The sequence below is a fragment of the Engystomops pustulosus genome, chromosome 5 (assembly GCF_040894005.1).
Source record: "Engystomops pustulosus chromosome 5, aEngPut4.maternal, whole genome shotgun sequence".
NCBI classification, from domain to species: domain Eukaryota; kingdom Metazoa; phylum Chordata; class Amphibia; order Anura; family Leptodactylidae; genus Engystomops; species Engystomops pustulosus.
Window position 1 is genome coordinate 64,663,395 of NC_092415.1, and position 27,781 is coordinate 64,691,175.

Sequence of the window (27,781 nt, forward strand, 5' to 3'; positions counted from 1 at the left end):
GACATGGAGTCTAACAGTCTGTACAGTTCTGTGCAAAGTCTGTATGTTTCCATGCCATAAGATCCAAATAATCTCCCTTGCTGTCTATGGAAAGCTTCTATATTTACTTCCAGTGGATATAAATCTGTTTATGGTCATGTGATGTCACAAAGGAGCAGGGCTTGTTACAACTCATAGTTCTAATTATAAGGGCTTGTTCTATAAAACCGTGAGGAATTGCTACAGAAAATATGCTGGAAAATTCTATAACTTTTCCTTACACAAACAGTATCAATTATTTGCTGAAAGTGGACAACTCAATACCGGCATCCGAAGTCAGCTGGTGTTGGCTCGAGTCTACATCCATGCTCTTTTTTGACATTACAGAAGGTAGATCTAGTTTATTACTGCTTCTGCCACCAGCTCTATAGACTCGGTGGTCAAATAATCACCAGGTCTCCAGGTCTTCCCCGGTTACAGGGGAAAGCTTGAAAGGGAAAGTGAAAATGTCCCCCAGGGGTCTTTTATGACCGTATAGGGGACATATAAAGTAAAAAAAACAAAAACACACATCACATATGTATAAATAAATATACATTCAATTATTCCCAATATAATTGTAAAAAATCCCCCACTACTCTATAAAAACATTGGCATTTTCACCATGTTTAACTAAGACCATACATATTTTATTTAAAAATGACCATGACACACTAAAGAATTAATTTACAATTGTCATTTTCATTTCATTAATAATTTAAATAAACAATTTTATACATTACAAAACAAAATGCTTTTTTCCCACTTTTTGTAACTTTAACCCCAAAAAAAACTAAAAATGAAAAAAATCTTTTAACAATTGTTAACTTTTGAGTAGCTATTTGTCACCAAAAAAAAAACCCCACAAAAAATTTCAAAGTTGTGACCCTTAAACAAAAAATGCCTGATCATTAAATCCTTTTTCTGGCAATGTCCAAGTTTCTTAAGTAAGGTTGTCAACAGCAAATGACTTCATTTTTTAACAAGTTTTCTTTTTTTTCTTCCAAATATTTCTGTAAAGATATCATAGCTGCACAGTTATGCAAGTTTTATTGTTACATATTTTTTTGTAAACTGTAGTTGACCACTAAAATATTTTTCCAAGTCCTTATCTATATTTAAAGTGTATATCTGGTTTTATGAAGATTTTAAACAAATTGTGATATCTGATTCCCCCTTTCAATGCCCACATTGTCTTGCTCACCTTTTTTCATTCTAGAGCTATTTCTGTTCTGAAAATACATGTCAATCATCTTTCTGAGCAATGGAGAAACGGATAGGGAGTCATGTCTTCGTATGTATGACCGAGAACTGAACTTACTGTATACACCCTCATTTCCCATGATGCATTGTGTTCTGTAATGAGCAAATCCAGTAAGCTCTGCATAGTCTGTATCTATATAGTGAACGAGCCTAACTCCTGACATAATGTAGAGAATGCAGGAGAAGCTTCACAGCATGTAGAAAGGAGCAGACACCAGCAGTGAAATAGGTAAATGAAGTGTAAACCTAGAAAAATAGATACATAGAATAAAACATACAACATAGAATAACATAGAATAAAGGGGTAGGGGCAGAGAGGGAGCTTAAGTGAGTGAAGGAGTCTGTGGTGTGCTCTGAGGTGCAGAGCAAGACCCTGAAAGTTGTGCAGGATCACAGGTTGGGATAGGACTGATGTGAAACTGGTGAGCCCCTCTGTAGCTAATTCTAGTTGCAAGAGACTTCTGCACCCACAGAGATGGTTGAAAAAACCCACAGGGTTGAAAAAACTAATTTGAGAACTAATTTGTTTCTGATACTTAAGCTGTGAATTCTACTTAAGTACTTAATAATATATTGTTTTTCGATTGTCTTAACAAAATCTGACAAAAAATACAGAATAGACCGTGGATAGACGTGTGATATGGTAGTTAAGAAGAGATATCTTAGAGTGAACATTCCAGTCACAGGCTTCTACACGTCTGACAGACAAATGTCCAGTTATTAAGAACATGTAAAGGAATTTTATGTCTCTCAGAAATGACTAAATGATGGTTTATTTCTTCATGTTATGAAATTTTATTTGCTTTCACACAAATATTCACCATTCCGGCTTGTGTCAACACAACCCAGTAACACGCTATCTCTCTAACTTTTTTTATTATGATTTTTAAAGTAGGATATTACGTTTCACATATAAAGCTGTGTATACATAACATAGAAAACCATGCATTGGGAACTACAGACAGGGAAAAGTGGTCTGGCCCCTTTTATTTTTACATTCTGATCATGTCAAGCCTATAAAATCCATTTAAAAGCTAGTAGCTAGTATAAATACACAATTGTTAACCCCTAAGTAACCCGCCTGTTTTATTCCTAAAAATCCAAGCACTTTTATGCTTGTGGTGCACGCTGCACTATACCCGACTCGGCACAAAATTCTGCACTCATATGGGTGACCTGGTGCTCAGTTGTACGGTGTGCCACATTTCTAATGCAAAGTCCGACAGAAGTGTGTTGGTACATTCATGTTAAAGGTACATTCTGCCTGAGCAGTGCAGGGAGAACCAGATTCATGCAGATTCATGCACTGCGGGCAAATGTCTTAACTACTTTTCTAATTTTTTTGATTTCTTTTTATTATTAATGACACTTGTTATTAAGATATTTCTCTGATGTAATTTGATTAGATTTCAATAAGATCCATTGGCTATCCTTTTATATGTGCATCTTTGATTTGTTATCCTCTACTGTTCAGTAAAAATGTAGAAAAAAATGTAGTAGCCCTACAGAGGGTCTAATAGGTAAATGCTAAGGAAAAACCTCTTGTCCAGTCTTCCTTCCATATGAATGGCACCCCTTAATTGCAATGTGGGGTGCTAGTAGAGGTAAGTTAACTGCTTACCTCTGCTAATGATGTCATTTTGAGTGAAAGCCCAGCCTCCAGCTAGTGGGTCAATTATTTTCCTTCAGCGTCTAAGTAGTTTTGTGATAACAAAGCTGAGCAGCAGCGTCTGCAGGATACCATGTCCTATAATCTCTTATATGAGGATCCTGATGATTCAGTACAAGAACAGCCGTGATGTTTAATGCAGTTTCTCCCATTGTTTTCCTATTGTATGGGGCACATTTACTAAGGGCCATATACCAGACTTTGCATGTTCTTTTAGGTGCAAACAGCTTACACAGGTTTAATAAGTGTCCACGCCCCATTTGTGATGCATGTGACCCTTTTGTTTCACGGCTGCACTAGACTTCATGTGACACAAATTTCAGCACTGAAGGGGGGTTCCGGTGCTCAGTCGGACCATGCACCAGATTTAACATGCAAAGTCCAACAAATTGTGTCGCACGCCCTTTCTTAACGGTGCACCAAAAAAAGTGGTCTACTCTGTCGGGGCAGTGCAGAGAGCGCCAGATTCATACAAAATGTGTGCCAAAAGTCCTGAATCTGCCACACACTGCACTATACATAGGCAGCACTGTTCTTAGTAGATTTGCCCCTATGTGTTTTTTCTTATATATTAAAGCCCAACTCAAGAGTTGAAGGTAAAAATATGTACTCCTCAGGAAAGATCAATCCATACACAAGCAAAATATAGCTTCATCTAATAGACAGCTAGGACATAGTTGGCTGCACAAATGAAGATCCCCAACCTCTTAACCACAACTTTGTTAATTAAACTCTATGCAAGCCACTTTGATAATTTTACTCAACAGAGCATCTTTACTTAACATTTTCTTCACAAATAGAAATATAATAAGAAATCTGGTTACATCACTGTATCACAAGGTTATACTAGTAGATGCTTAACAGGATCCACAAGAAACATGAGTGCACACTGCAATGTTTTGGAGTCGTAGCCTTCTTCCTTATGAAAGAGGCAGGGCCTCCGAAAAGTCCCTGTGTGTGCTCATATTTCTGGTGGAGCCCATAGGGAGTTTTTTCGGGGGTAGTGCTTTGAAGATGATGGTTAAGTGCTTTTGTAAAACACGATAACCATTAGTTATTAATAGAAAGTAGTAGTACTACGGCATCACATGTTTGTGGACAGGGTTCAAATTTAAGCAATGGTGTTACATTGACTTGTAATAGAACCGTAGGGGGCCATTAAGTTGATTGTTTTCCATTCAAAGAGGACAGTACAACAAAAATAGACTAAATTCTCAAAAAGTTACAGGTCTCAGAATATGGCAGTGCAAAGATTTTTTTTTTCTTTTATAATGTTTTCTCAAAGGAATGTACACATATTGGGGCACATTTACTTACCCGTCCAGTTGACACCGCCGATCCGGAATGTCCAACGAGGATTCATAGCTGCCGCAATTCACTAAGGTCGTGCACCGGAGTTCACCATCTTCTTCCCGGTGCATGTAAGTGCTGATCTTGCAACACAATTTTGAAAGTTAAATTCCGCAGTTTGTTTGAATCAGTCGGGTTGTCTGACGGCCACACCCCCCCATTTGTGTCACATGCAAGCCGGCAACAATGCGCCACAGCGCAAATCGGAAAAATTTGCGAAACCCGACGGAAATGCGGCTGCGGGACCCTTAGTAAATGTGCCCCAATAAGTGGGGGGGGGGTGTCATTTGGCCCACAAAGTGAAATCTGTAAAGACTGAGCCCAGTAGAAAATCGTTTTTTCAACAATTACATCACATTTGGAATAGTGCAATTTGTCCCAAAGATAAAAAGCCCTCAAGTGGTTAAATGGACTTACAACATAGAAGATGACAAGAAGGACATTACAGGGTTTTCAACTTCAACACTGTCCTCCCTGCCACCTTCTATGTTGTGAGTATGTTTAAATGAACGGGGAAATAAGAAGATTTTCGGGTGAGTGCCATTATTTCATCTATGGTTGTACACTAGAGATGAGCGAGCACTAAAATGCTCGAGTGCTCGTTATTCGAGACGAACTTTTCCTGATGCTCGAGTGCTCGTCTCGAATAACGAGCCCCATTGAAGTCAATGGGAGACTCGAGCATTTTTCAAAGGGACCATGGTTCGGGAATAAAATGGGTTATTTAATTGAAAAAGAATGTCTTCTGATAAGTTAGCAGATGTATACAAACATCTGCAATCTATTCTTCACTGTTCCGCGTGTATATTATCTCCCGACAAGTTAGCAGATGTGAAGAACAGTGAAGAATAGAATAAAAAGAGTGACCACAGGATCATTTAAGTGAAAAACACAGTGAAAAACACAGTGAAGAATAGATTGCAGATGTTCGGCACATCTGCTTACTTGTCGGGAGATACGCGCGGAACGGTGCGAACAAATAGCATGTGAAGAACACTATATATGTGTGTGAAGAACAAATTGCTGATGTTTCCATACATCTGCAATGTGTTCTTCACACATATATATTGTTCTTCACATGCTATTTTGTTTGCACCGTTCCGCGCGTATCTCCCGACAAGTAAGCAGATGTGCCGAACATCTGCAATCTATTCTTCACTGTGTTTTTCACTTAAATGATTCCCGATGCCTCTGTGCTGCTCCCCGATGTCTCTGCGCTGCTGCTCCCCGGTGTCTCGTCTCTGCGCTGCTGCTCCCCGGTGTCTCGTCTCTGCGCTGCTGCTCCCCGGTGTCTCGTCTCTGCGCTGCTGCTCCCCGGTGTCTCGTCTCTGCGCTGCTGCTCCCCGTTGTCTCGTCTCTGCGCTGCTGCTCCCCGGTGTCTCGTCTCTGCGCTGCTGCTCCCCGGTGTCTCGTCTCTGCGCTACTGCTCCCCGGTGTCTGATCTCTGCGCTGCTGCTCCCCGTTGTCTCGTCTCTGCGCTGCTGTTCCCCGGTGTCTGATCTCTGCGCTGCTGCTCCCCGTTGTCTCGTCTCTGCGCTGCTGCTCCCCGGTGTCTCGTCTCTGCGCTGCTGCTCCCCGGTGTCTCGTCTCTGCGCTGCTGCTCCCCGGTGTCTCGTCTCTGCGCTGCTGCTCCCCGGTGTCTCGTCTCTGCGCTGCTGCTCCCCGGTGTCTCGTCTCTGCGCTGCTGCTCCCCGGTGTCTCGTCTCTGCGCTGCTGCTCCCCGGTGTCTGATCTCTGCGCTGCTGCTCCCCGTTGTCTCGTCTCTGCGCTGCTGCTCCCCGGTGTCTCGTCTCTGCGCTGCTGCTCCCCGGTGTCTCGTCTCTGCGCTACTGCTCCCCGGTGTCTGATCTCTGCGCTACTCCTCCCCGGTGTCTGATCTCTGCGCTGCTGCTCCCCGTTGTCTCGTCTCTGCGCTGCTGTTCCCCGGTGTCTCGTCTCTGCGCTGCTGCTCCCCGGTGTCTGATCTCTGCGCTGCTGCTCCCCGTTGTCTCGTCTCTGCGCTGCTGCTCCCCGGTGTCTCGTCTCTGCGCTGCTGCTCCCCGGTGTCTCGTCTCTGCGCTGCTGCTCCCCGGTGTCTCGTCTCTGCGCTGCTGCTCCCCGGTGTCTCTGTCCTGTTCCCTGATGTTTCTGTGTTTCTCCGTCCTGCTCACCGTGTTCTTCAATGTGTTCTTCACATAGTATTTTGTTCCGCGCGTATCTCCCGACAAGTAAGCAGATGTGCCGAACATCTGTAATCTATTCTTCACTGTGTTCTTCACTTAAATAATCCTGTGTTCACTGTTTTTATTCTATTCTTCATTGCTCTTCACTGTGTTTTTTAAATTAAATGCTCGATCTCGAGCAGGGGAAATACTCGTCCGAGCAACGAGCCGTTTCGAGTACCTTAATACTCGAACGAGCATCAAGCTCGGACGAGTATACTCGCTCATCTCTATTGTACACCTATAAATCTGTTTTTGAAGACAATTTTTAACAAAACACAAGTCAACTCTTTTACCTTTTTAAAAATTTTGCTGCTACTTTTATGTGAAATGTATGAAACTTTTTCTATTAGTATTTTCTTTTTATTCTTCCCCTTGTCTCTTTAAGAGTAGAGTTATTATTTACAGTGTACGGCAGTGACACACTGTCACTGTTATATCCCTATAAACTGTGCTATTATAAACAAAGATGCAGTGTAATGCTGGGTAAAGCCAAGGAAACGTAAACCTTCCACAGATATGTCTCAACTCCAAGAGTACTGTTACACATCTGCTATACATTGTAAAACAACACAAATAAAACTTGGTAACATATAACAAAGGAATGCATTGAAAGCTGTCCTGTGCTGCACAGATTGAAAGCACACCAGAGAAAGCACACATGCCTTTAGAAATGCTCCACATTTCTTTATATATGCAGGCCGCATGTAGAATAATATGACCTGGAGTGTCCTAGTTTGAATGTAAACATATGTAACCTCTGTGGTGATGTATGTGCAGAATCACTGGAAGTTGACTGCAACTGCTCTCAAAGTCAGCGCAAAATAAAGGTCACCTTTAAAGGAAATCTACTATTTGCTTTTATGCATTGTAAACTAAATATACATTGAGAATGCTGTAGCGACACTGAAACATGTCCTGTTTAATCCCTGAACCTAATCCCTGTCTTACTGAAAAACAATTATGATAATGAGGCTCTCCTGTGGCCATCACACAGGGCCCCAGGCGCTCTCTTATTGCCATAATTTTGCACTTCTTCAGCCAGTCCTGCCCAGCATAAGCCTTGAACACTGTATTCACTGTGTTGTCCCTGACAGGCAGAAGAACTCAATCACTGCACCATCCCTCAGCTGCTGTGTATGAGTCATCCAGTTCAGGTTGATTAGTCCTGCCTGGACAGTGCAGGCAGCTCCGTGTAAGAGGAATTAATGTGTTTATGTGCAGCACCCAGCATGCACCCAGCTTTCCCAAGTCCCATAATGATTTGCAGTTCACTGGGAAAGCTGGATGATGGGAAAGGATTATGAGGGGTGGAATGAGGCAAACTTATGTACACTGGAAGAGAGCATAATTAGGGTAAGGGTAATTAGGGTTAATTAGGGTAATTAGGTAATTTTATTAGTGTTTTTTTTGCAAAACCACTCAGTTCAGCGATTAAACAATATGTTTCTGCATCAGTGTAGCAACAGGATTCTACACTTACCGTATATACTCGAGTATAAGCCGACCCGAGTATAAGCCGAGACCCCTAATTTTACCACAGAAAACTGGGAAAACCTATCAACTCGAGTATAAGCCGAGGGTGTAGTATACAGCCAGCCCCCATGTAGTATACAGCCAACCAGCCCCCATGTAGTATACAGCCAGCCCCCAGTAGTATACAGCTTGCCCCCAGTAGTATACAGCTTGCCCCCAGTAGTATACAGCCTGCCCCCCAGTAGTATACAGCCTGCCCCCAGTAGTATACAGCTTGTCCCCTTGCAGTATACAGCCTGCCCCCAGTAGTATACAGCTTGCCCACAGTAGTATACAGCTTGCCCCCCGTAGTATACAGCCTGCCCCCAGTAGTATACAGCCTGCCCCCAGTAGTATACAGCTTGTCCCCTTGCAGTATACAGCCTGCCCCCAGTAGTATACAGCTTGCCCCCAGTAGTATACAGCTTGCCCCCAGTAGTATACAGCCTGCCCCCAGTAGTACACAGCACAGCCCCCAGTAGTACACAGCACAGCCCCCAGTAGTATACAGCTTGCCCCCAGTAGTACACAGCATAGCCCCCAGTAGTACACAGCACAGCCCCCAGTAGTATACAGCCTGCCCCCATCAGTATACAGTCTGCCCCCATCAGTATACAGTCTGCCCTCAGTAGTATACAGCAGCCCCTATTAGTATACAGATAAAGAAATAAACTTAATACTCACCCTCCGTTGTCCCGATGTTCGTCGCGGCTCCCGGCGGCTTCCGATCCCCATCGCGGCTCCCGGCGGCTTCTTCACTCTTCACTCTTCTCTGACCGGGAGATCGCGCTGGCCGTCACACACTGTGATGCCGCGCTGTCGCCGCTGATGATGTCTTCCACGGCGAAAGCGTCGCATCACAGTGTGCGACGGCCAGAGCGATCTCCCGGCCAGTGAAGAGTGAAGAAGCCGCGGGGAGCCGCGACAGGGATCGGGAGCCGCCGGGAGCCGCGAGGAACATCGGGGACACCGGAGGGTGAGTATTAATTTATTTATTTTTATCATTGACTCGTGTATAAGCCGAGGCGAGGTTTTTCAGCACATTTTTTGTGCTGAAAAACTCGGCTTATACACGAGTATATACGGTATATATTGTGCTTAGAAGAAGTAATCCAGTCAAAGAGGTGAAAATATCATTGACAGATAGATATGTTGTACTGTATGCCCGATAAAGGTCTGGGTTCCTGGCCTTGGATACCAGGCCCTAGCGGTGGATACCCAGCCTATCCTGTGAATATTGGTATTAATGGTCAATCTTTGTGAGACCTCCTGACTTCTGACAGTACGTAGGGCAGAGGGCAGAGGATCCTTGGGTATGTTGTATTTCAGAGTCAAGGCAAAGCAAATTTTATATGTTTCAATGCTTGGAGTATTTGTCTACTATAGACAGCTATTAAAAATATAGGGTATGATTTATTTTTTTATACTTGTATAAATAGTGAATTAAGCTTGTTACTTCTGCAATCTCCAATCATGCCATATTTAAAGGGGTATTCTCATCTGGGCACTCACATTCAGTTTCATTAATCTGCCATATGTAAACATTTCTTCAATTAGATGTTATTAAAAAAAATGTTCCTGTGTGAAGATAATTTCTCATAAATGTAGCCATGTTGTCCCTTAAAAACAAGATAGCTTCTTCGGACACGGCCACCTCTTCTGGATTGCACAAAGAAACAAAAGGTTATAGTTCTATAAAAAAATGTCCGGGAGTTAGTACATGTCGCCCAGCCACCCTATGGTGATGATTGCTGAATCCTGGTGGTTTGGCATGACTCTATAGCGCAAGTCTGGCCACCACAGCCAGAGTGTGACGTGGTCATATCCGGGGAAGCTATCTGATTTCTAAGGGACAACATGACTACATTTATGAGAAATTATCTTCACACAGGAACATTTTTTTTATTAACATCCAATTGAAGAAATGTTTACATAAGGCAGATTAATTTAATTAAATGTAAATACCCAGATGGGAGTACTCCTTTAATGAATACAGCAGCAATGCGCACGTAAGACTTGCCACTTGATACAAAAAAAAAGATGGGTGTGTGGGGGGTCCCAAATATCAGGCGCCCATTCTACCACCCATTTGCTTTGGTGGCATATACTCTTTTAACTACAAAAAAACATGGCATTTATACATCACATCATCTGCAGTAAGTTTCCAGTTTACAGCACTAGCAATGTTAGAATTTTAAACTTTGTTAAAACAGTTTAAAATCTCAACTTGGTGGGTAGAGTACTGCTTGCACATATTAGGCTAATCCAAGCAAGCTATAAGTAAAGTTGTAGATACAATATTACAGAAATGAGTATTCTCATGTGATCTGCTTTATGTCATACATAAAAAATGTGAAGTGCTTTACAACTCTTGAGAATAATCTACTTGATGCTTTGTGCAGGTTAAATATGAAGAGCAAAACCCAGCAGCTGACTTGCATAGATTTCTGAAAATTCTGTAATGTTTTAAAAAGGATTTGAATGATCCATTATCTACTCTACTCTTTGAACTTGCTACATCTTATTTTCATACGATACCTTTGTTTTCAATATCATTCTAAAAAGTATTGAAAATGTGATACAATACAGAAATCCTTTGTAGAATGTGTGTACATTAAAGGAAATGCACCGTCTGATGTATACCTTATAAAGCAGCGTCACTGATGCAGGATCTAGCCTTGTAATGATTTTCTATGGTCCCCTTTTGCAAAGAAAAAACTAGCAGTTGATGAAACCTAAACCAGGTGTGGAGACTTTACAGAGATGAGGTATATTGGAAAGATTAGCACTATGTTCCATGTGATTGACCAATCCTGGTTATCTCATCAGAAAATGAGACATGGAGCAACTGAATTCACTTCTAATTCAATAAAATTTCAAATTATATTTAGACCTTTTCCACATATTGTAAACATTCCATGGAATTTACACCATGAGGACATGGCCATTTTGGACTTTCAGGACCAAGCATGTATTTTCATTTTCTCACAGGACATAACTTTTTTTATTATTTTTTTTTTTATCTTACATGGCATATCAGGGTTTATTTTTACAGTGAGAGTTCTATTTTCCAATTCAATACTTTTTAGGCTTGTCCAATATGTTTCATGGATAGGAGACACAGGCCATAATCAGGCAACAAGAGGGCAACAGAAGTAACCCCTTTCATTATGGATGATTACAAGGGATTAAACTGCACTCAACTGAGTTTTCGCCATTCAGGGCAGATGCAATGATTGTGAAGTGATTGCCACTGTACCTTCTTCCGATACTACAAATCATATTTGTTCACTTAAAGTAGTTTTCTGAGTTATTGATCAGTTTGACAGGTTGAAAATCACCTGCATTAAACACAGGAAAGTCAAACTTAGTGTAGTTTGAACCATTCTTAGTAAATGTGCTCCAATGTGCTTTATAATTGCAGAAGACATGGGACAGAACTGATATGCCTTTAGCACCAGTCCAGCCCAGCCTGTGATTTCTGCATACACATGATCCAATGAGGGGACTCTTTTTCTATACATCATGGGGGTGAGCCATTGATTTATTCTGTGCTAGAACTCTGACCATGGATGTGACATTACAGAAAATGCTAAATTCAGAGCTGGCAGAGGTCAATTTTTTTACACTGTACCCAATGTATGTATCTGATCACAGTATGGGGAGGAGTAGAAGTCCATGGAGGCTGCTGCAATTTCATGTGATCAGTTACATACATGGGTACATCTTCCAAATGTAAAGGGTATAGGACTTCACCCTGACTTCACCCTAGTCACATGACATGAAATGCTGAATACTAAGGAGGCATTAGGCGTGGGGAGGAGTCGATGGGAGGGGCCAGCCTAGCAGGACACATCCACCTATGGTACCAGTGAATACAAGAAAAAGTTGATATTTTAGGAAGGTAACAGAAACAATTTTTAGTTAAAAAGTGTCAGTTAATAGGGCTCTATAGGAACCTGTCACTGTCTGTATTTGAGAAAATGTCATGATTGGTTCCCTTTAAATAGGACTGAGATAAAGAACCCTTCCCTGCCACCAATATGACTCTATATTGGGCCTCTGATATGAAGGCTTATCTAGCGTTCGATTGCTTGGCACCTGACCATTGGATGGTATTCTCAGGTGCCCCTACTTGCAAAATCTCATGTGCCCAAGCAACATGTTTATGCTCCATTGTAACTGTACCATTTACAGCCTGATTTCATTTTAAGCTTTTCTGTTAGCTTCTCTATCTTTGACAACACTTTAGACACATAAAACGGTCATACCAATTGTGGCAATCACATATTAATCTTTTATTCACGTGATACCTATACAGATTACTGGATATGTAACAATAACACCTTATTGTAGAGAAATATAACTAATGCAAATTGTGGGTCATATATGTTATGTCATAGAGTTATGAGGTAATGCAAAAGCTGTGAAGCAGCAGAAGTACTCAGTGCTCTACAGTGCTCAGTATATGTCTCTCTGACTACATGAAGGTTTCATGAACAAACTTTAAAGAAGATTGATTAGTTTTTATTTCTAAACTCTTTTGTATTCTATCTAAAATGTCAGATGATATGCTGCACAAAATGTTGAATATAAAACAAAAAAAACTACCAGCATTACTATTTAACTACTGACGTAGGTCCAGAGCATACCTTTAGTACAAGCAATTGTGTTTTATAGAAATGTAATGTTAATCATGTAACTGCCATTTTGCACTAGAGTGGCTAACCCCGTCCCATCCCTTCTATGTTGGACTCCATTCTTCTTCCATGCAATTCCAATATGACATCATCAGCTGTCAGTATAAAATGCTCACTGACCATTGCTTGCTGTGTACTTATGGGGGATAAAAATATCATGTGGCTTTTTTAAACCAGTTTTGCTGGAGACTGCTCCAATTCAGATGACAATCCTGGAATATGGAACCAGCATCACAGTCCTGCTGTTACTAACAACACAAAGGTATGTTTAAACAGTTGTCTGGAGATGTTACCTAACACTGTCTGCAGTTCTGTATGGTTAAAAGCTATACTGTGTTATAAATGTTTATATCATTTGGAGCAATATTTCTGGGTAAATAGAGCTGGGAGCAACAGTAAGAGTTCTGATAGCCCCTCTGACACGCCGTGTCACCCAGAGAAAGAAGGATTCTCTCTGCCTCTCATAGGAGTCCTGCAAGGATTCATGCTGCTTTTTACTCTACTCCTCATCACTACATTACACATTACAGTGGGAGAGAAATTATCTTGTTTCATTTTGGGAAAAGAAATCAAGAGGCGGGTTCATTATTAATTAAAAAAAGGCTTCAAAACGAAACAGGATTTTAAAAAATTATATTTATATATGTTTATCACTTTATTGTTTTTACATATTTTTGTATATATTGTTTTCTATAATGTACTGGTAAGCTTATATGAATTTTGTTTATGTCCAGGAATGAAGTATACTCTATGTTATTTAATATAAATAATATTACTTATCCTTTATGACCACCTCAGGCCTGACAGGCATATACGAAAAAGTATGAATGTCACCACCTGGCTGCTAGACATTATTGTATATTATTTATGATCATGTGATCAGCTGACTGTCAGCATGTACTAGCTGGGAATTCACTCCTCTGTATGGTTTTGTGGCTTGTCCACTTCAGGCTTGTAACCTCAGCAGATGGTTAGGGATTGATGTTCAGGCAGTATATTCACAATCCCTCTATACTTGCACAATTATTTATAGTGTTTGCACAGTGTGACACGTATCTTATTTTTTTTAATTACCTTTCCAGTGAATATCTTCAAAACATCTTGACATGTTTGTTTGCCATTTTATTCTAGAATGTTGGTTTGTAATCGGTAACTATTACATTACAATTTATGCCAATCACTGAATGATCCCATCTGTTTGTTATGGCCACCCACTTATGCTGTAAACTATCTACCGGTACGTGTGTGTGTGTATGTATGTGTGTGGGCTGCTTTCACTTTGGATAATTATAAATGCTCACTATTTTAATTTGATATAGTTTTATTGCTTTTTGTTTAACATAAATATTAGAATATGAAAGTATAATATTATTCTTGCAGACTCAAGTAGCTTCTGGACTAGATTATTATGATTGCTTTGAGGATTTATCATTCCAGATAATGAAACTGTCCTGACTGTGTTCCAGATTTTCTTGCACATATATTATTTTTGATAGTTCTATTGCTTTAATGTCTTTACAAGAACTTTAATACTCTTGTTCTACTGTAAGGTTGGGCCATTGTTGTAAAACATTCACAATGGGCTGTTTGAAGGACACTTTAGCCAGTTTTGTTACTTTTCCAATGCAAGACACAGCAACATCCATACTTTAGTGAACATGTCTTGTTGCAAGTTGCACCACCAGCTAATACCAAATGTGACAGCACTGTACCTGGTAAAAGATGACAAGGGCACAGCACTAACACAAGTCACGAATGCCTTGAGTTGAACCTCCAGTCATCTAATACTAATGAAAACCCCTTTAATGTGCTTAAACAGAAGTACTAAAGCACATCTGTGAATACTTTAAATAATATAAAACTTGGAAACAATGCAGTTGCAAAAACAACTACAATAGATCCCCCTGCAATTACTCATCGTGTACTTTCGACTCTTCACTATAAACACCTTGAAACATTTTAAGGGTAATTAATAAAAGACATATGGGGAACATTATGGCCTTTCAGAGTTGGAAAAACAATTTAGCAATAGTCTTATGAATTATGCATAAATTAGTAAAACAAAAAAACTATTAATTTCCTGTAATCTACAACAGAATATAGTTCACCATGTATATTTTGTGAAAGGGCACAGTACGTTCTCATTAAAAAAATTAGTAGTTAGCTGGAAATGTTTCTAAATTATTCCTACAGTGGCCACTAGAGGAGGAATGTAGTATTGAATTGCTTGAATGTCATCCACCTTCTCCCCCACCAGATTTGGACATTGCAAGTAATTTATATTAAGTGCACAAGAGAGACACTTGTCAAAAGAAGGAATACCTCTATATAATATCCAAATGCAGCATATTGACAGGGTTTCTATTCAAAATACAATAACTGTAAACACACATATAACAAATTATCAAAAATGTATAAAATAACACAAAATAATGTGATATGAAAATTAAAATGCACTTCTCAACAAGTACCAAAGAAAACACAGGGAGGGGACATTTATCACTGCTTCTACGTCAGTTTTCTGTGGTAGAAGCAGTAAAATAATCGCAAATTCTTGCACAGTGCAAGAATTTGCTTTTAAAATAGAAATAAATGCCCTCCACGCCATGTGGGCATAAAGGGGGCTTAAAGGGGCTTGGCACCCCCTAGTCTCTAATTGCTCTCTCATTGACCTCCTGCTTTTCCTCTGACGTTGATCCTGTGCCGCCTGTCTTGACCTTCTGCCTGTCCCCAACTACGATTCTGCCTCACGACTCTGTAACTCGCCTTGGCCACCACCACAGAAAAAGTCACGTCTGTGAAGCGAGTCCAACCTGCTTTGCATCGGGCTCTGGTAAAAACAGGGTGCCACTTTGACTCCGCTCCCAGGTGTCAGCTTATGTCATTGCCAGCGGTGGTACAGTGGGTCCACTACCCCTGAATCCTGACACTGTACATGTGGACATGTGGTGATAATTTGGTCCATCTCTTTTCAGAAACAACCCCACTTCTGCTTATCCCGTTTTCCCACAGATAAAATGCCCTGCATATTTCATCACTTGCTTAAATTAAATCAACTAGCGCTGCATTGTGTTATCTCTAGGGCTTAATAATCATTTCAAAGTTTCTATTTCTTGAAAAGCAAAGTTATTCTAAAGTGTCACTGGGCAGAATTGTCAATTAGAAGAAGGTATGTGTAATTACATAGATCTGAAGAATGACCAGCCATAATAACACATGTGTATATCCAATCCCCTGAGTTTCTAAAGTGACAAAATAAATTTAGAATTTCTGTACAAGTGGAGAAAAAAAAAGTGATAAGATATGTTTTCTAAAAGTAACAGCTGGTCTTGCAGGCAGAGTTTTTCCAGACTTTTCCAGTATTCAAAGTATTTTTTGAGTCAAACCTTCCTGTAAATGAACCACAAAGAAAGATAACGACTGATGGTTGAGGAAGTACTAAATATACAGGCTAGACTGGCTTTTAAAACAGAACTTTGCTACAAAGTGTGTTGCTTAGAGATGAGCGAGTATACTCGTCCGAGCTTGATGCTCGGTCGAGTATTAGCATACTCGGACTGGCTCGTTGCTCGGACGAGTATTTGCCCTGCTCGATAACGAGCATTTAATTTAAAGAAATAAGTGAAAAAAATACAATTAAAACATTTAATTTAATCATTTAATTGAAGAACACAGTGAAAGAACACAGTGCAGAATAGATTGCAGATGTTCTGCGATCTGTTCCGGAGACACGCGTGCAGAACGGTGTTCTCCACAATAGTATTTAAAGATAACGATAACTTTATTGATCCCCGTGAGGGGAAATTACTTTGTACATAAGTCTTGCTGGTTACATGGTTATAAACATACATATACACATACATAACACTGTTCATGATCACTGTCCGCGGATCCGTGGTGCCGGCGCTTTAAGCAGCCATTTGAGACAACCGCCTGGATACTTGTACAATGTTCAAGAATTAGGGTAAGAGGGTAAAGGAAGGGGGGATTGCTGTAGGACTTTTGCTAGTACTGGGAACTTACATCTCAGCAGCTGGTTTAGGTGCAGTGTGCAGCCAGGTACCGGAGCTCTATCACACCCAACCACCGCTTCGACGCGATCCAATATCGTCGGCTTGAGTACTAGTACCTCTTCCAAAGCAGGGCAGCATCGTGCTGGGAATTCACCAAGGGCTCGTGGACTTAATTGTGGGCTGGTGGTTGTCATGATATCATCAGGTGTACGTCCCGAAGAGATGCCCCGGGAGCACTGTCACCGTCAAGAGGGAGCAGCCTCAGATGCTAGGTCCAAGCTGGCCGGCCCGCTGTGGTCCACTCAACAGAGACAGCCTAGGATTCCTGGGCACAAGCACAAAGGGAGCAGCAGTAGGAACTTCGCTGGTCCAATCAGGTGCTGTTCCGGCACGACCGGTCCGATGCAGGCTGGGCTGTGTCCCCCAGCCCCGGGGACAAATGGGTGCAGCTGGCCAGACATTGCTGACAGGATCCCTCTGGCTTGATCGTCTGCCATCTCCGGGGGCACGGCGCCTGCCTTCTCCGGGGGCACGCCGGGTGGAACCCGAGACGGCTCCAGTGCGGGTCCTGCCACACGGCCGCTGGGTTCCTGGTCTCACTCTCAGCGTGCACTGCTAAATGCGGACCCTCGGATCCTGGAACTGCCCTCCGCCGGGAGAGGTGTGCGGTGTATGGGGTGGCAAACTGCCGAAAAGAACGGCTTGAGGGATAGGGAAGAAGGGGGGAACAGGGAAACTAAGAGCAAGGTTTACATGCAGCCGCCTACCATGGCGCGTATTTGAAGAACAATATGTGTGAAGAACAACTTGCAGATGTTTGGAAACATCTGCAAGTTGTTCTCTACTCATATTGTTCTTCAAATACTATTGCGGAGAACACTGTTCTGCACGCGTGTCTCCGGAACAGATCGCAGATGTTTGCGAACATCTGCAATCTGTTCTGCAGTGTTCTTTCACTGTGTTCTTTCAGTGAAAACATCTGCACTGAACAGTGCTCGTTCAGTTTGTAATTTTACTGAAAAATGCTCGGGTCTCCCATTGATTTCAATGGGGCTCGTTACTCGAAACGAGCACCCGAGCATTGGGAAATGTTCGGCTCGAGTAACGAGCACCCGAGCATTTTAGTGCTCGCTCATCTCTAGTGTTGCCCAATTGTTTAAATATAAATAAAAATATAAACAGATTTTCTTTTTCTTTGTTTTCTAATTTCTGTACATCTAACTCAAGTTGCTGCTTCAGAAAAATACAGAAATTTGGGAATTCTTCATTTCACTACAGAAAATTTTACTCACAGTTGGACTCACAGACATGTCAACCTTGGAGAACTCTTCAAAAGTCGATACATGATCAATAGATTAGACCAAAATGTTAGAAAGTTTTGTTGATGTGATTTAAATAAAATGCCATAATGCCCTTACAGTAACGTCCCATCCCAAACAAATATATTCAGGCCATCAAACAGACCATTACATTTATTTCTCATGTCGTCCTGTGGTTAGAAGGTAATATCCAACTTTTTGACCTACTTAGTACCCTCGTTTTTGCACTTGGTTTACTTCATGTACCTTTAGCTCGCTTCGAGTTTGTCCTCAATTTGATGTTGAGCTTTAAGAAACCTTCCTGTAAGTCACAGACTCCCTTCTTCCTCCATGGCCTTGGTTTCACTGTCACTGATGATATCAGGGGTCATTTTAGGACAGACCTCAAACAGTGCTACAGAGGCAGCTATATATATATATATATATATATATATATATATATATAGTTGTGTGTATGTCCAGATTACACTTACTAACCACCATACTAACCACTACTAACACTTACTAACTAACACTTACTAACCACTAACCACCATGGTTACCAGTATAAGACAGCTTATGTGTGAGGTAATATGGATACAGATAGATAAATCAATAGATATAGAAACAAGAGTAGAGAGAGACAGAGATATATATATAGATGTATAGATAGATATAGAGATAGAAAGCAATAGAGAAAGATAGAGATAGATAGAATTAGAGATCTAGAAATCCACCATTTAGAAACCCCAATTATTAGGCAACCATACCTTTAGACAGGTGTTATTATGCAGATGCAGGTCTTGTATTGGCCAGGATTGGAGGTGTTTCTCTTTTTTTTAAATTATGCTAATGATCGTCTGGCGCTCCTGTGTTTGTCACACAGGGCACTTGGCGCTCGAGTATTATCCCAATTATTATTTCAGCTTGGTATTCTGCACCCATCCTTGGAAGAGCTAGACAAAACATTGTGACTCCCTGTAAATCTGTGGAAGATGACATGCCCGGAATCAACAATTTCTTGAAGGGTGTGTTTTACAGAACAGGAAATACCAACATAGTTTGAGTCTCCAGCAATCGAAGTGAAAACTGAAATGTTAATATTAAAATGAAAATATTGAAAAAATTTTACAACCACATCATCTAAAGGGTTAAAAGCCAGCTCTGCTCTCCTACCTGGCTCCCTATACACTTCTTTAAGAGAACTATCCTGGTAGGAGAGGATTCATGATGGGATTGGGATCAGGGGTGAATTTAGCCCTACCTATTCATGTCCTAATAGGACCAGATAATTAGAATGGGATTAGGCAATGCAGTGGTAGCAAGCAGTTAATACTAAAGAGTTACTTTCCAATGTGTTTTGCATCCTACCAGCAATAATGAAAGCAGATCCTACAAGCCACATACTGATTGATTCTGGTTATTGAAACACTACGTACATAGCAATTGTTGCTAAGATCTAACATAATCAGATTACGGAGAAAATTAGTATGTCTAATTCAAGACTCAATTACAGCCTCAGAACTAGAGGATTGAAAATACATAAAATCCTTTTACACCTGTACTCTAATTCCATCCAAAAGCAACTTCCTTCTTAGCCTTTTTGAGGTTATGATAAAATACTAACTATTGGTAATAACTTTAACCGTTGTGAAACCAAGCATTATTTTGGTTTGGTCAGATAGAAGAAGTTTTACATGCAGCCAATTGGCAAGATCAAAAGAGTTCTGTTTTTTTGCTAATTAACCCCTTAACGTCGCAGCCCTTTTTGGTTTTTGCTTTTTCATTTTTCACTCCCCACCTTCAAAAATCTATAACTTTTTTATTTTTTATGTACAGATGGCTTATTTTCTGCATAACAAATTACACTTCAAAATGGTGGTATTTAATATTCCATGCCGTGTACTGGGAAGCAGGAAAAAAATTCCAAATGCAGTGAAATTGGTAAAAAAAACACATTTGTGGCGTATTCTTGTGGGCTCGGATTTTACAGATCTCACTGTAAGCCCCAAATTTGTATAGGTTTTATAATGTTTTCATACATTTAAAAAAATTAAAACCTCCTGTACAAATTTTTTTTGGGATTTTGCCATCTTCTGGCGCTAATTACTTTTTTATACTTTTTTTTTGCATATTTTGATGACGTTTATAGTGTTATCATTTTTATGACTGTACAACCTTTTGATCACTTTTTATAGAATTTAAAATTTTTTTAAAAATGGCAAAAAAAAGTGCCATTTCCGTTACGGGGTTAAATGCAGTGAAAAACCATTATATTTTGATAGATCGGATATTTTTGGACGCGGTGATACCTAATGTGTTTATGATTTTTACTGTTTATTTATATATATCAGTTCTAGGGAAAGGGGGTGATCTGAATTTTTAGGTTTTTTTATTATAATTTTTTTTTTCCTTTTTTTCAATTTTTATTTTTACTATTTTTCAGACTCCCTAGAGTACTTAAACCCTAGGTTGTCTGTAGGATCCTATCATATGCTGCCATACTACAGTATGGCAGTATATGGAGATTTTACTCCTTATACATTACAATGTGCTGATAGCACATTGTAATGCATGTGTTAAGCCGAAGTAGCCTCGGGTCTTCGGAAGACCCGATGCTACCATGGCAACGGATCGACGCTCCCCGATGACGTCATGGGGAGGGCCAATCCTGGGAAAGATGGTGGCGCCCATGCGCCGCAATCTTTTTGGAGCCGCCGGTAGCTTTGCCGGCCGCGATCAGCAGGAAAACACCCGTGATTGGTGCTGGCACCAATCGCGGGTGTTACCGGTAAGCCTTTGTTGCAATATGCAGCAAAGACTTACCAGCTATGGAGAGGCCTCAGCGGTGAGCCCTCTCCATGCACCCGCACCCGGCATGTGATGTAATACTACGTCACATGTTGGTAAGGGGTTAATATACACTCTGCACCCCATCTTGACAGAACCCCCCCTCCACAAATGGAGATATTTTTTCTCTTATTTAAGCAAGAAAAACTGAAATGGTCACATGGTCATAAGTATTCAGACCCTTTCTTTAGAATTGAGAATTCCCTTAGGTTGTATAGTTAATGTTGGTGGACAGTCATTTTCAAGTCTCTCCAGAGATGCTCAATTGGGTTAAAGTCAGGGCTCTGTGTGGGCCAGTCAAGAACGGTCAAAGAGTAGTTCTGAAGCCTCTGCTTTATTATTTTAGCTGTGTGCTTAGGGTCATTGGGGCTCATGTATCATAGTTTCAGCTAGCCAAATTGTCTAATTTTAGCGTCTTTTGCCGTTTTTGCGCCATTTTTGCAACTTTTAACTGTGTTCTTTTTCAAGAACGCCTTGTCTGCACCTTTGTGCAGTGTGCCTCATGTATCTTTGTTTTCCATTTGTTCCGTGTGACTTTTCAATTAGGTTTCAGTTTTTAGGGACTTTTTAGGCGCAAATCTGGACCTGGTCCAGGGCAGGTGCAAAGAAAGTTTTTTTTTTTCATGGACCCAATTTTAACATGTAAATTGGAATTATTTCACATGCTTTAAATCTTTTGTCAAAATTCTTAAATTTTTTTCTTTTTTTTAATTGGTTACTTCTAAGGGTGAGGTCACACGCAGCGGTTTAATTGCATTTTTAATGCATTTTGAAACTAATTGCAACAGCTGAGGAGAGGTGATTTGCCTTATTTCATTACTGTTAACATTTGTGTTTACAAAATGCAATATAAACGCAGCGTTAACGCATGTGTTAACATTGCATTTATTATGCGTTTTGTTAATTTCAAATGTTAAAAGGCAATTAATGAAATAAGGCAAATTACCTCTTCTCAGCTGTTGTAATTAGTTTCAAATGCATTAACCCCTAGGCGCACCAGGACGTTATAGTACGTCCCCGGGGCTAGATGCTTAGCGCACGGGGACGTTCTATAACGTCCTGCTTCTGGCACCGGCTCACGAACGGAGCCGGTACCAGAAGCAGCGGCTGTCAGCTGTCTAGTACAGCTGACAGCCTGCGCTAACACCCGCGATCGGAGCCGGCTCCGATCGCGGGTGTTAACCCCTTACACGCCGCGGTCAAACATGACCGCGGCGTGTAAGGGTGTTAGCGCTGTGGATCGGATCCCCCGTGCCGCTTACCGGGGGATCCGATCCTCTTCCGGGCAGCTCCGAGGACTGGCATGTGCCCCGGAGCTGCCCGGTCTCCATGGCAGCCAGACCCCTTCCGGGTCTGGCTGTAAACTGTCTGAGCATGCGCAAGCTTGCTCAGACAGTTTACACTGCTCTACAATAAAATAGTATTGTAGAGCAGTGTATTGAACTTAAACCAGTGATCAGAGCATCACTGGTTTAAGTTCAAGTATGTATAAGTAAAAATATGTAAAAACACTTAACACTACACATTATAATAAATAAAAAATTAATACATAAAAATATAAGCCCCTAAAATGTCACTTTCCCATAAAAAAACTTAATAAAGTATAAAAAACATAAAAACACAAAAAAACCCCGCATATTTGGTATTGCCGCGTCCGTAACAATCTGCATAATAAAACAGAATTGTTACTGGACCCGCACGGTAAACGCCGGAGGAAAAAAACGCAAAAAACATTCCGAAAAAAGATAATTTTTAATTAATACCCTATAAAAAATGCTCTAAAAAGTGATTTAAAAAATGTTATGCACTCCAAAATAAGCCCACTAAAAAGAACAACTGTTCTCGCAAAAAATAAGCCCCTAACAAGATTTATCTGCCAAAAAATAAAAAAGTTATGCATATAAAAAGATGGTGATGCTAAAATGAATAAGATTTTCTCCAAATTAGTTTTTATTCAGTACAATTGAATAAAATACACAAAACCCCCACATATTTGGTATCCCTGCGTCCATAACAATCTGTATAATAAAACAGAATCGTTATTAGATCCGCAAAGTGAACCCCGTAAAAAACAACCTAAAAAAACTCTCTCTGATAAAGATGATTTTTTATTAATGCCCTTTAAAAATGCTCTAAAAAAGTGATTTTAAAAAGTTAGGCAATCTAAAATAAGACCACTAAAAAGAGCTATCATTCTTGCAAAAAATAAGCCCTTAAACAGATTTTTGAGGTGAAAAATAAAAAAGTTATGCATATGAAAGACGGTGATGCTAAAATTAACAACAATTTTGCCAAATTACTTTTTATTCAGTAAAAATGGGAAAAAATAAAAAAATATATATAAATGAAGTATTTTCATAAACGTGGCGACCCAAAGAATAAAAATAATATACTATTTTCATGGTATGGTTAACGGCCAAAAAAAAAACACATAAAAATTTTCCTAAAAATTGATGATTTTCATTTCCTCCACCAACAAAGAGTTAATTAAATCTCACCAATTAGCTATAGATGCCCCAAAATTATGTATTAGAAAAGTGCATCTCATGTGGCAAAAGAAATAAGCCCCTATAGGTGCACAATAAAAAAAAGAAAAAAATTATAGCCTGTACAATGTGACATGGCAAATCTGATTTGAATGGCGCCTCCTTCCCTTCTATGCCCGGCCGTGCGCCCATACAGCAGGTTACCACCACATGTAGGGTATCGGTGTACTCGGGAGAGATTGGGTATCAAACTTTGTGGAGCCTTTTTTCATTTTATCCATTACAAATGTTTAATTTTCCACCCAAAATGAGTGTATTGTGAAAAAATATTACAATTTGCAGACTCCACCTCCATTTTGTTTTAACCCCTATAAAACACGTAAAGGGTTAACAAACTTCTTAAAAGTGGTTTTTCATACGTTGAGGGGTGTAGTTTCCACAATGGGGTAATTTACGAGTCTCGCTATTATTTAGGCCTCTCAGTGTCAATTAGAAACTGTGCAGGTCCATCTAAATACAGGTTTTGGCGATTTTACAAAAAATGTGAAAAATGGCACCCAAATTCTGAGCCTCATAACATTCTAGTAAAATATGTGGAATCTGAAAAAACCATGCCAACATAAAGCAGACATTTGGGAAATGTAAGTTATGAATTTATTTGGGTGCTATGACTTTCTGAATCAAAAGTAGAGAATTTAGAACGTTGAAAATAAAGAATTTTTCAAAATTTTTGCCAAATTTTGTTTTTTTTCATAACTAAACGCAAAAGATTTCATCCAAATTTTTAAACTAATTTGAAGTACAACGTGTCACGAGAAAACAATCTCAAAATCCCCTGGATTTCTCATAGCGTTCCAAAGCTATAACCACTTATAGTGACACAGGCCAGATTTGAAAAATGGGGCCGCGTCCTTTAGGCCAAAAGATGCTGTGTCCCGTAGGGGTTAAAAATGAAACATGTTAAATCCAAAATTAACAGTAGTGTCCAATCCTGTATATAACCCCCTTATGTGGCTTTTGTTCATGTGGATTTGAGACATTTGCAACAAAAAGTCTCAAAAAGAAGCCGAAATTTGCGCCTGCCAGGATAGGAAAAATGGAACATGTATTACAAGTAAAAAGACAGTATCATACATAAGGCGCAAAAACTAGCAGCCAAATTCACCTCAGAGAGACCAAACTATGATACATGTGCCCCATTGTCTTGTTGGAAGGTGACCCTTGGCCCAGTCTGAGGTCCAGAGCACTCTGGAAGAGGTCTTCATCCAGGATATCTCTGTACTTGGTCACATTCGTCTTTCCTTGAAATGCAAGCAACTGTCCCTGCAGCTGAAAAATATCCCCATGGCATGATACTGCCACCCCCATGTGTCATTGTATTTGGCAGGTGATGAGCAGAGCCTGGTCTTCTCCAGATACCACTTAGAATTAACACCACAAAGTTCAATCTTCATCTCTTAAGACCAGAGAATCTTATTTCTCATAGTCTGGGTGTCCTTCATTTGTCTTTTTTATAAACTGCATGCAGGCTTTCATATGTCTTCCACTGCAGAGAAGCTTCCGGTGGCACACTCTGTTTTTGACTTTGTGGAACTTTCTCCCCTCTCCCTTCTGCATCTCTGGAACTCAGCTACAGTGATCTTGGGTTTCTTCTTTACCTCTCTCACCAAGGCTCTTCTCCCACTATTGCTTAGTTTTGCTGGATGGCCAGGTCGAGGAAGAGTTGTGGTCATCCCAAACTTCTTCCATTTAAGGATGCAGAGATTCTTTTGTAACCTTGGCCATTTCTGTAACTTGCCACAATTTTGTTTCTGAGCTCCTTGGGCAGTTCCTTAGTTCCTTCATGTGCTCTGACATGCACTGTGAGCTGTGAAGTCTTATATAGACAGGTGTGTGCCTTTCCAACTCAAGTTCAATCAGTTTAATTAAACACAGATAGACTCCAATAAAGGAGTAGAAACATCTCAAGAAGGAGTAGAAGGGAATGGACAGCATGTGAGTTAAATATGAATGCCACAGCAAAGTGTCTGAATACTCATGTAAAATATATGTTTTACTTGTTAAATAAATTAGCAAAAATATCTACAGTTCAGTTTTTTTTCTGTCAAGATGGGATTCAGAGTGTACATTAAAAGAGCAATACCAATTGGCTGCAATGAAACAAAGAGTAAAACATTTAAAAGGGGTCTGAATGCTTTCTGTACCCACTGTATACTGGCAGATATGATCTTTTCCTCTAAGGTTCCTTGGAGATACATTTAGTTCTATGCTGCGTGGTCAGTGACAAACATTTACTTTAACTCTTAACAACCATGCCTATTTTTTTTAAATAGTTTTATAAAAGACAGAACTTTTTTATTTTTTAATAATAACATAATAATGATTCAAATTTGCCTCGTTTTTTAATTAAAACTTTTACGCAGTTCCGATAAGGTATAATAAAGAATGATATAATCACTGTGTTGTGCATGACAGGCAGTAGTAATCAATCGCTGCACTATCCCCCAGCTGCTGTGTATTAGTGATCCAGCTCAGGTTCATTAGTACTGTCTGGACAGTTCAGAAAACTCTGTGTAATGTGTTTATCAACGATAGGCTGAAGCAACCCAGCTTTCCTATGGTCCTGAATGTTATTATTTTTTTTCAGCAAAACAGCACAAGACGTTAAACAAGATATGTGCCTGCACCAGTGTACCTACAGCATTCTCAAGGTATGTACATAATGTATGAAATCAAATGGTAAATTTCCTTTAAGGTTACTAAAGCCTTAGCTTCCATGGAAATAAATGGGAGCGGAGCTTCCATTGAGCAAGGGATGAAACTTTATGCTCATGTCTGTGCCCAGTGTGTAGCAGCTATGCAGGTAGTCCTGCTATCAGCTGATCGTTGGGCTGCCAGGTTCTTGCAACCCTACTAAACGCACATTAAAGACCAATCTTAAGTATAGGCCATTTTAATATTTTGGATTTGGAAAAACCTTCAACCTCTTAAAGACAACCTTTGGACTTCATACATCCGGATAGTCCAGTTATTTAACCTTCATAATGTGCAGATTTAGAGAAACATTTGTGACAAACTGATTTTGCGAATATTGTTGCCCCTCTGAGAAGAGAGTAATATTCACTCCTGAGCAGTTAACCCCTTATATGCTGTTGTCTATAGTGACCAGACCGTAGAATCTAAGGAAAGGGCTTCTACTGTTACAAAATAGAACCACCAAAAAAGGAAATTTCCATAATGAAATATAACTTTCATGTTATCACAGTTATATGGAACATACATCTATGCCAGAATTGCAGTTTTATGTCTATAAATTAAAAATCTTTCTGAAAAAAGCCCTCACACACTACATTGATAGATACACAAAAGGATTACAGCTCTTGTAAAGCAGATATGCTAAATAAAATATACATTTATGTTAAAAAATCTATTGAATAAAGTATTTAAACCTAAATAAATTATATAGAATTGGTACTGGTAATTGTCATAAAAAAATTATCATGGTTTGTTAGCTATGGAGAGTACAGCATTTAAAACCATAACTAAACTTTTAAGCCATAGTACATAAATCAATGGAGAAGATCATAATAGTAAACCTTTTAAAATACTTCCAATGATCTGTATTTTCTCCTTTTTTTCTCTTACCTCTCTTTTAGTTTTTAGCAGTTTTATGTATTAATCAGGTTCCCCTACACAGACAGCTGATAAATAAGAATAATCTGATAAGTTTTCTAGAGATTTAGTGTCTTACAAACATGGATAGACATATCTCCTTACAGAACTAAAATATTCTGATTAGCTGATTTTTATCCTACAGTCCTTATCTATCTTCTGTGTACAGACATGAGAAGACTTTCAGAAACACTGCTCACTGAAGGAAAAGAAGAGCAAAAACAGGATGCAGAGGCATTTTTCAATTTACGCTTTCAAGGTCTAAAATCATAATTAGGTTTTGGACGTTTTTCTGTTCCTTTACAGAAAGAGTTAATAAAAGTTAATAAGATATGTACCCAACAATGTAAGATATGTACCCAACTACTTGTTCCCCAATAAACTGTAGCTATTCTGATAGCTGGGCTAACAACATAAAAAACACATAAATCTACAAGTACATACAGTATATACGTGTACAGCAGATCTTGGGTCCATTACCAGCATACAGGGCTACTGTAGAGGCCCCTCATAACTTCCTCGTAACTTCCAATGCACATAAAAATCTGCTCTACATTTTTTTCAGACAGTCATAAGATACCTTGTAAGCATTTAGTCCAAATTTTACTAGGGAGTAATGGTTAAAACATTTTCAGTAGGTAATTTATGTTAATGTGAAAAATTTTATTTGGTATTCTGATTTCTTACTATGATCTAGCTTCTGGGAATGTCTGCTTCCTATTTCTCTTCTGAAAACACATAGATTA

At 39.8% G+C, this 27,781-nt stretch overlaps 1 protein-coding gene and 1 long non-coding RNA gene across 9 annotated transcripts in view; one reads left to right on the top strand and one right to left on the bottom strand.

Moving 5' to 3' along the window:
• The window catches only part of PIEZO2 (piezo type mechanosensitive ion channel component 2), a 241,310-nt gene that overhangs the window by 174,332 nt on the left and 39,197 nt on the right, over positions 1 to 27,781 (bottom strand). The window lies entirely within an intron of this gene.
• Positions 236 to 27,309, top strand: LOC140134035 (uncharacterized). The gene is made up of 3 exons (XR_011856032.1): positions 236 to 369; positions 26,011 to 26,074; positions 27,181 to 27,309. It is a non-coding gene; the product is annotated as an uncharacterized lncRNA (long non-coding RNA).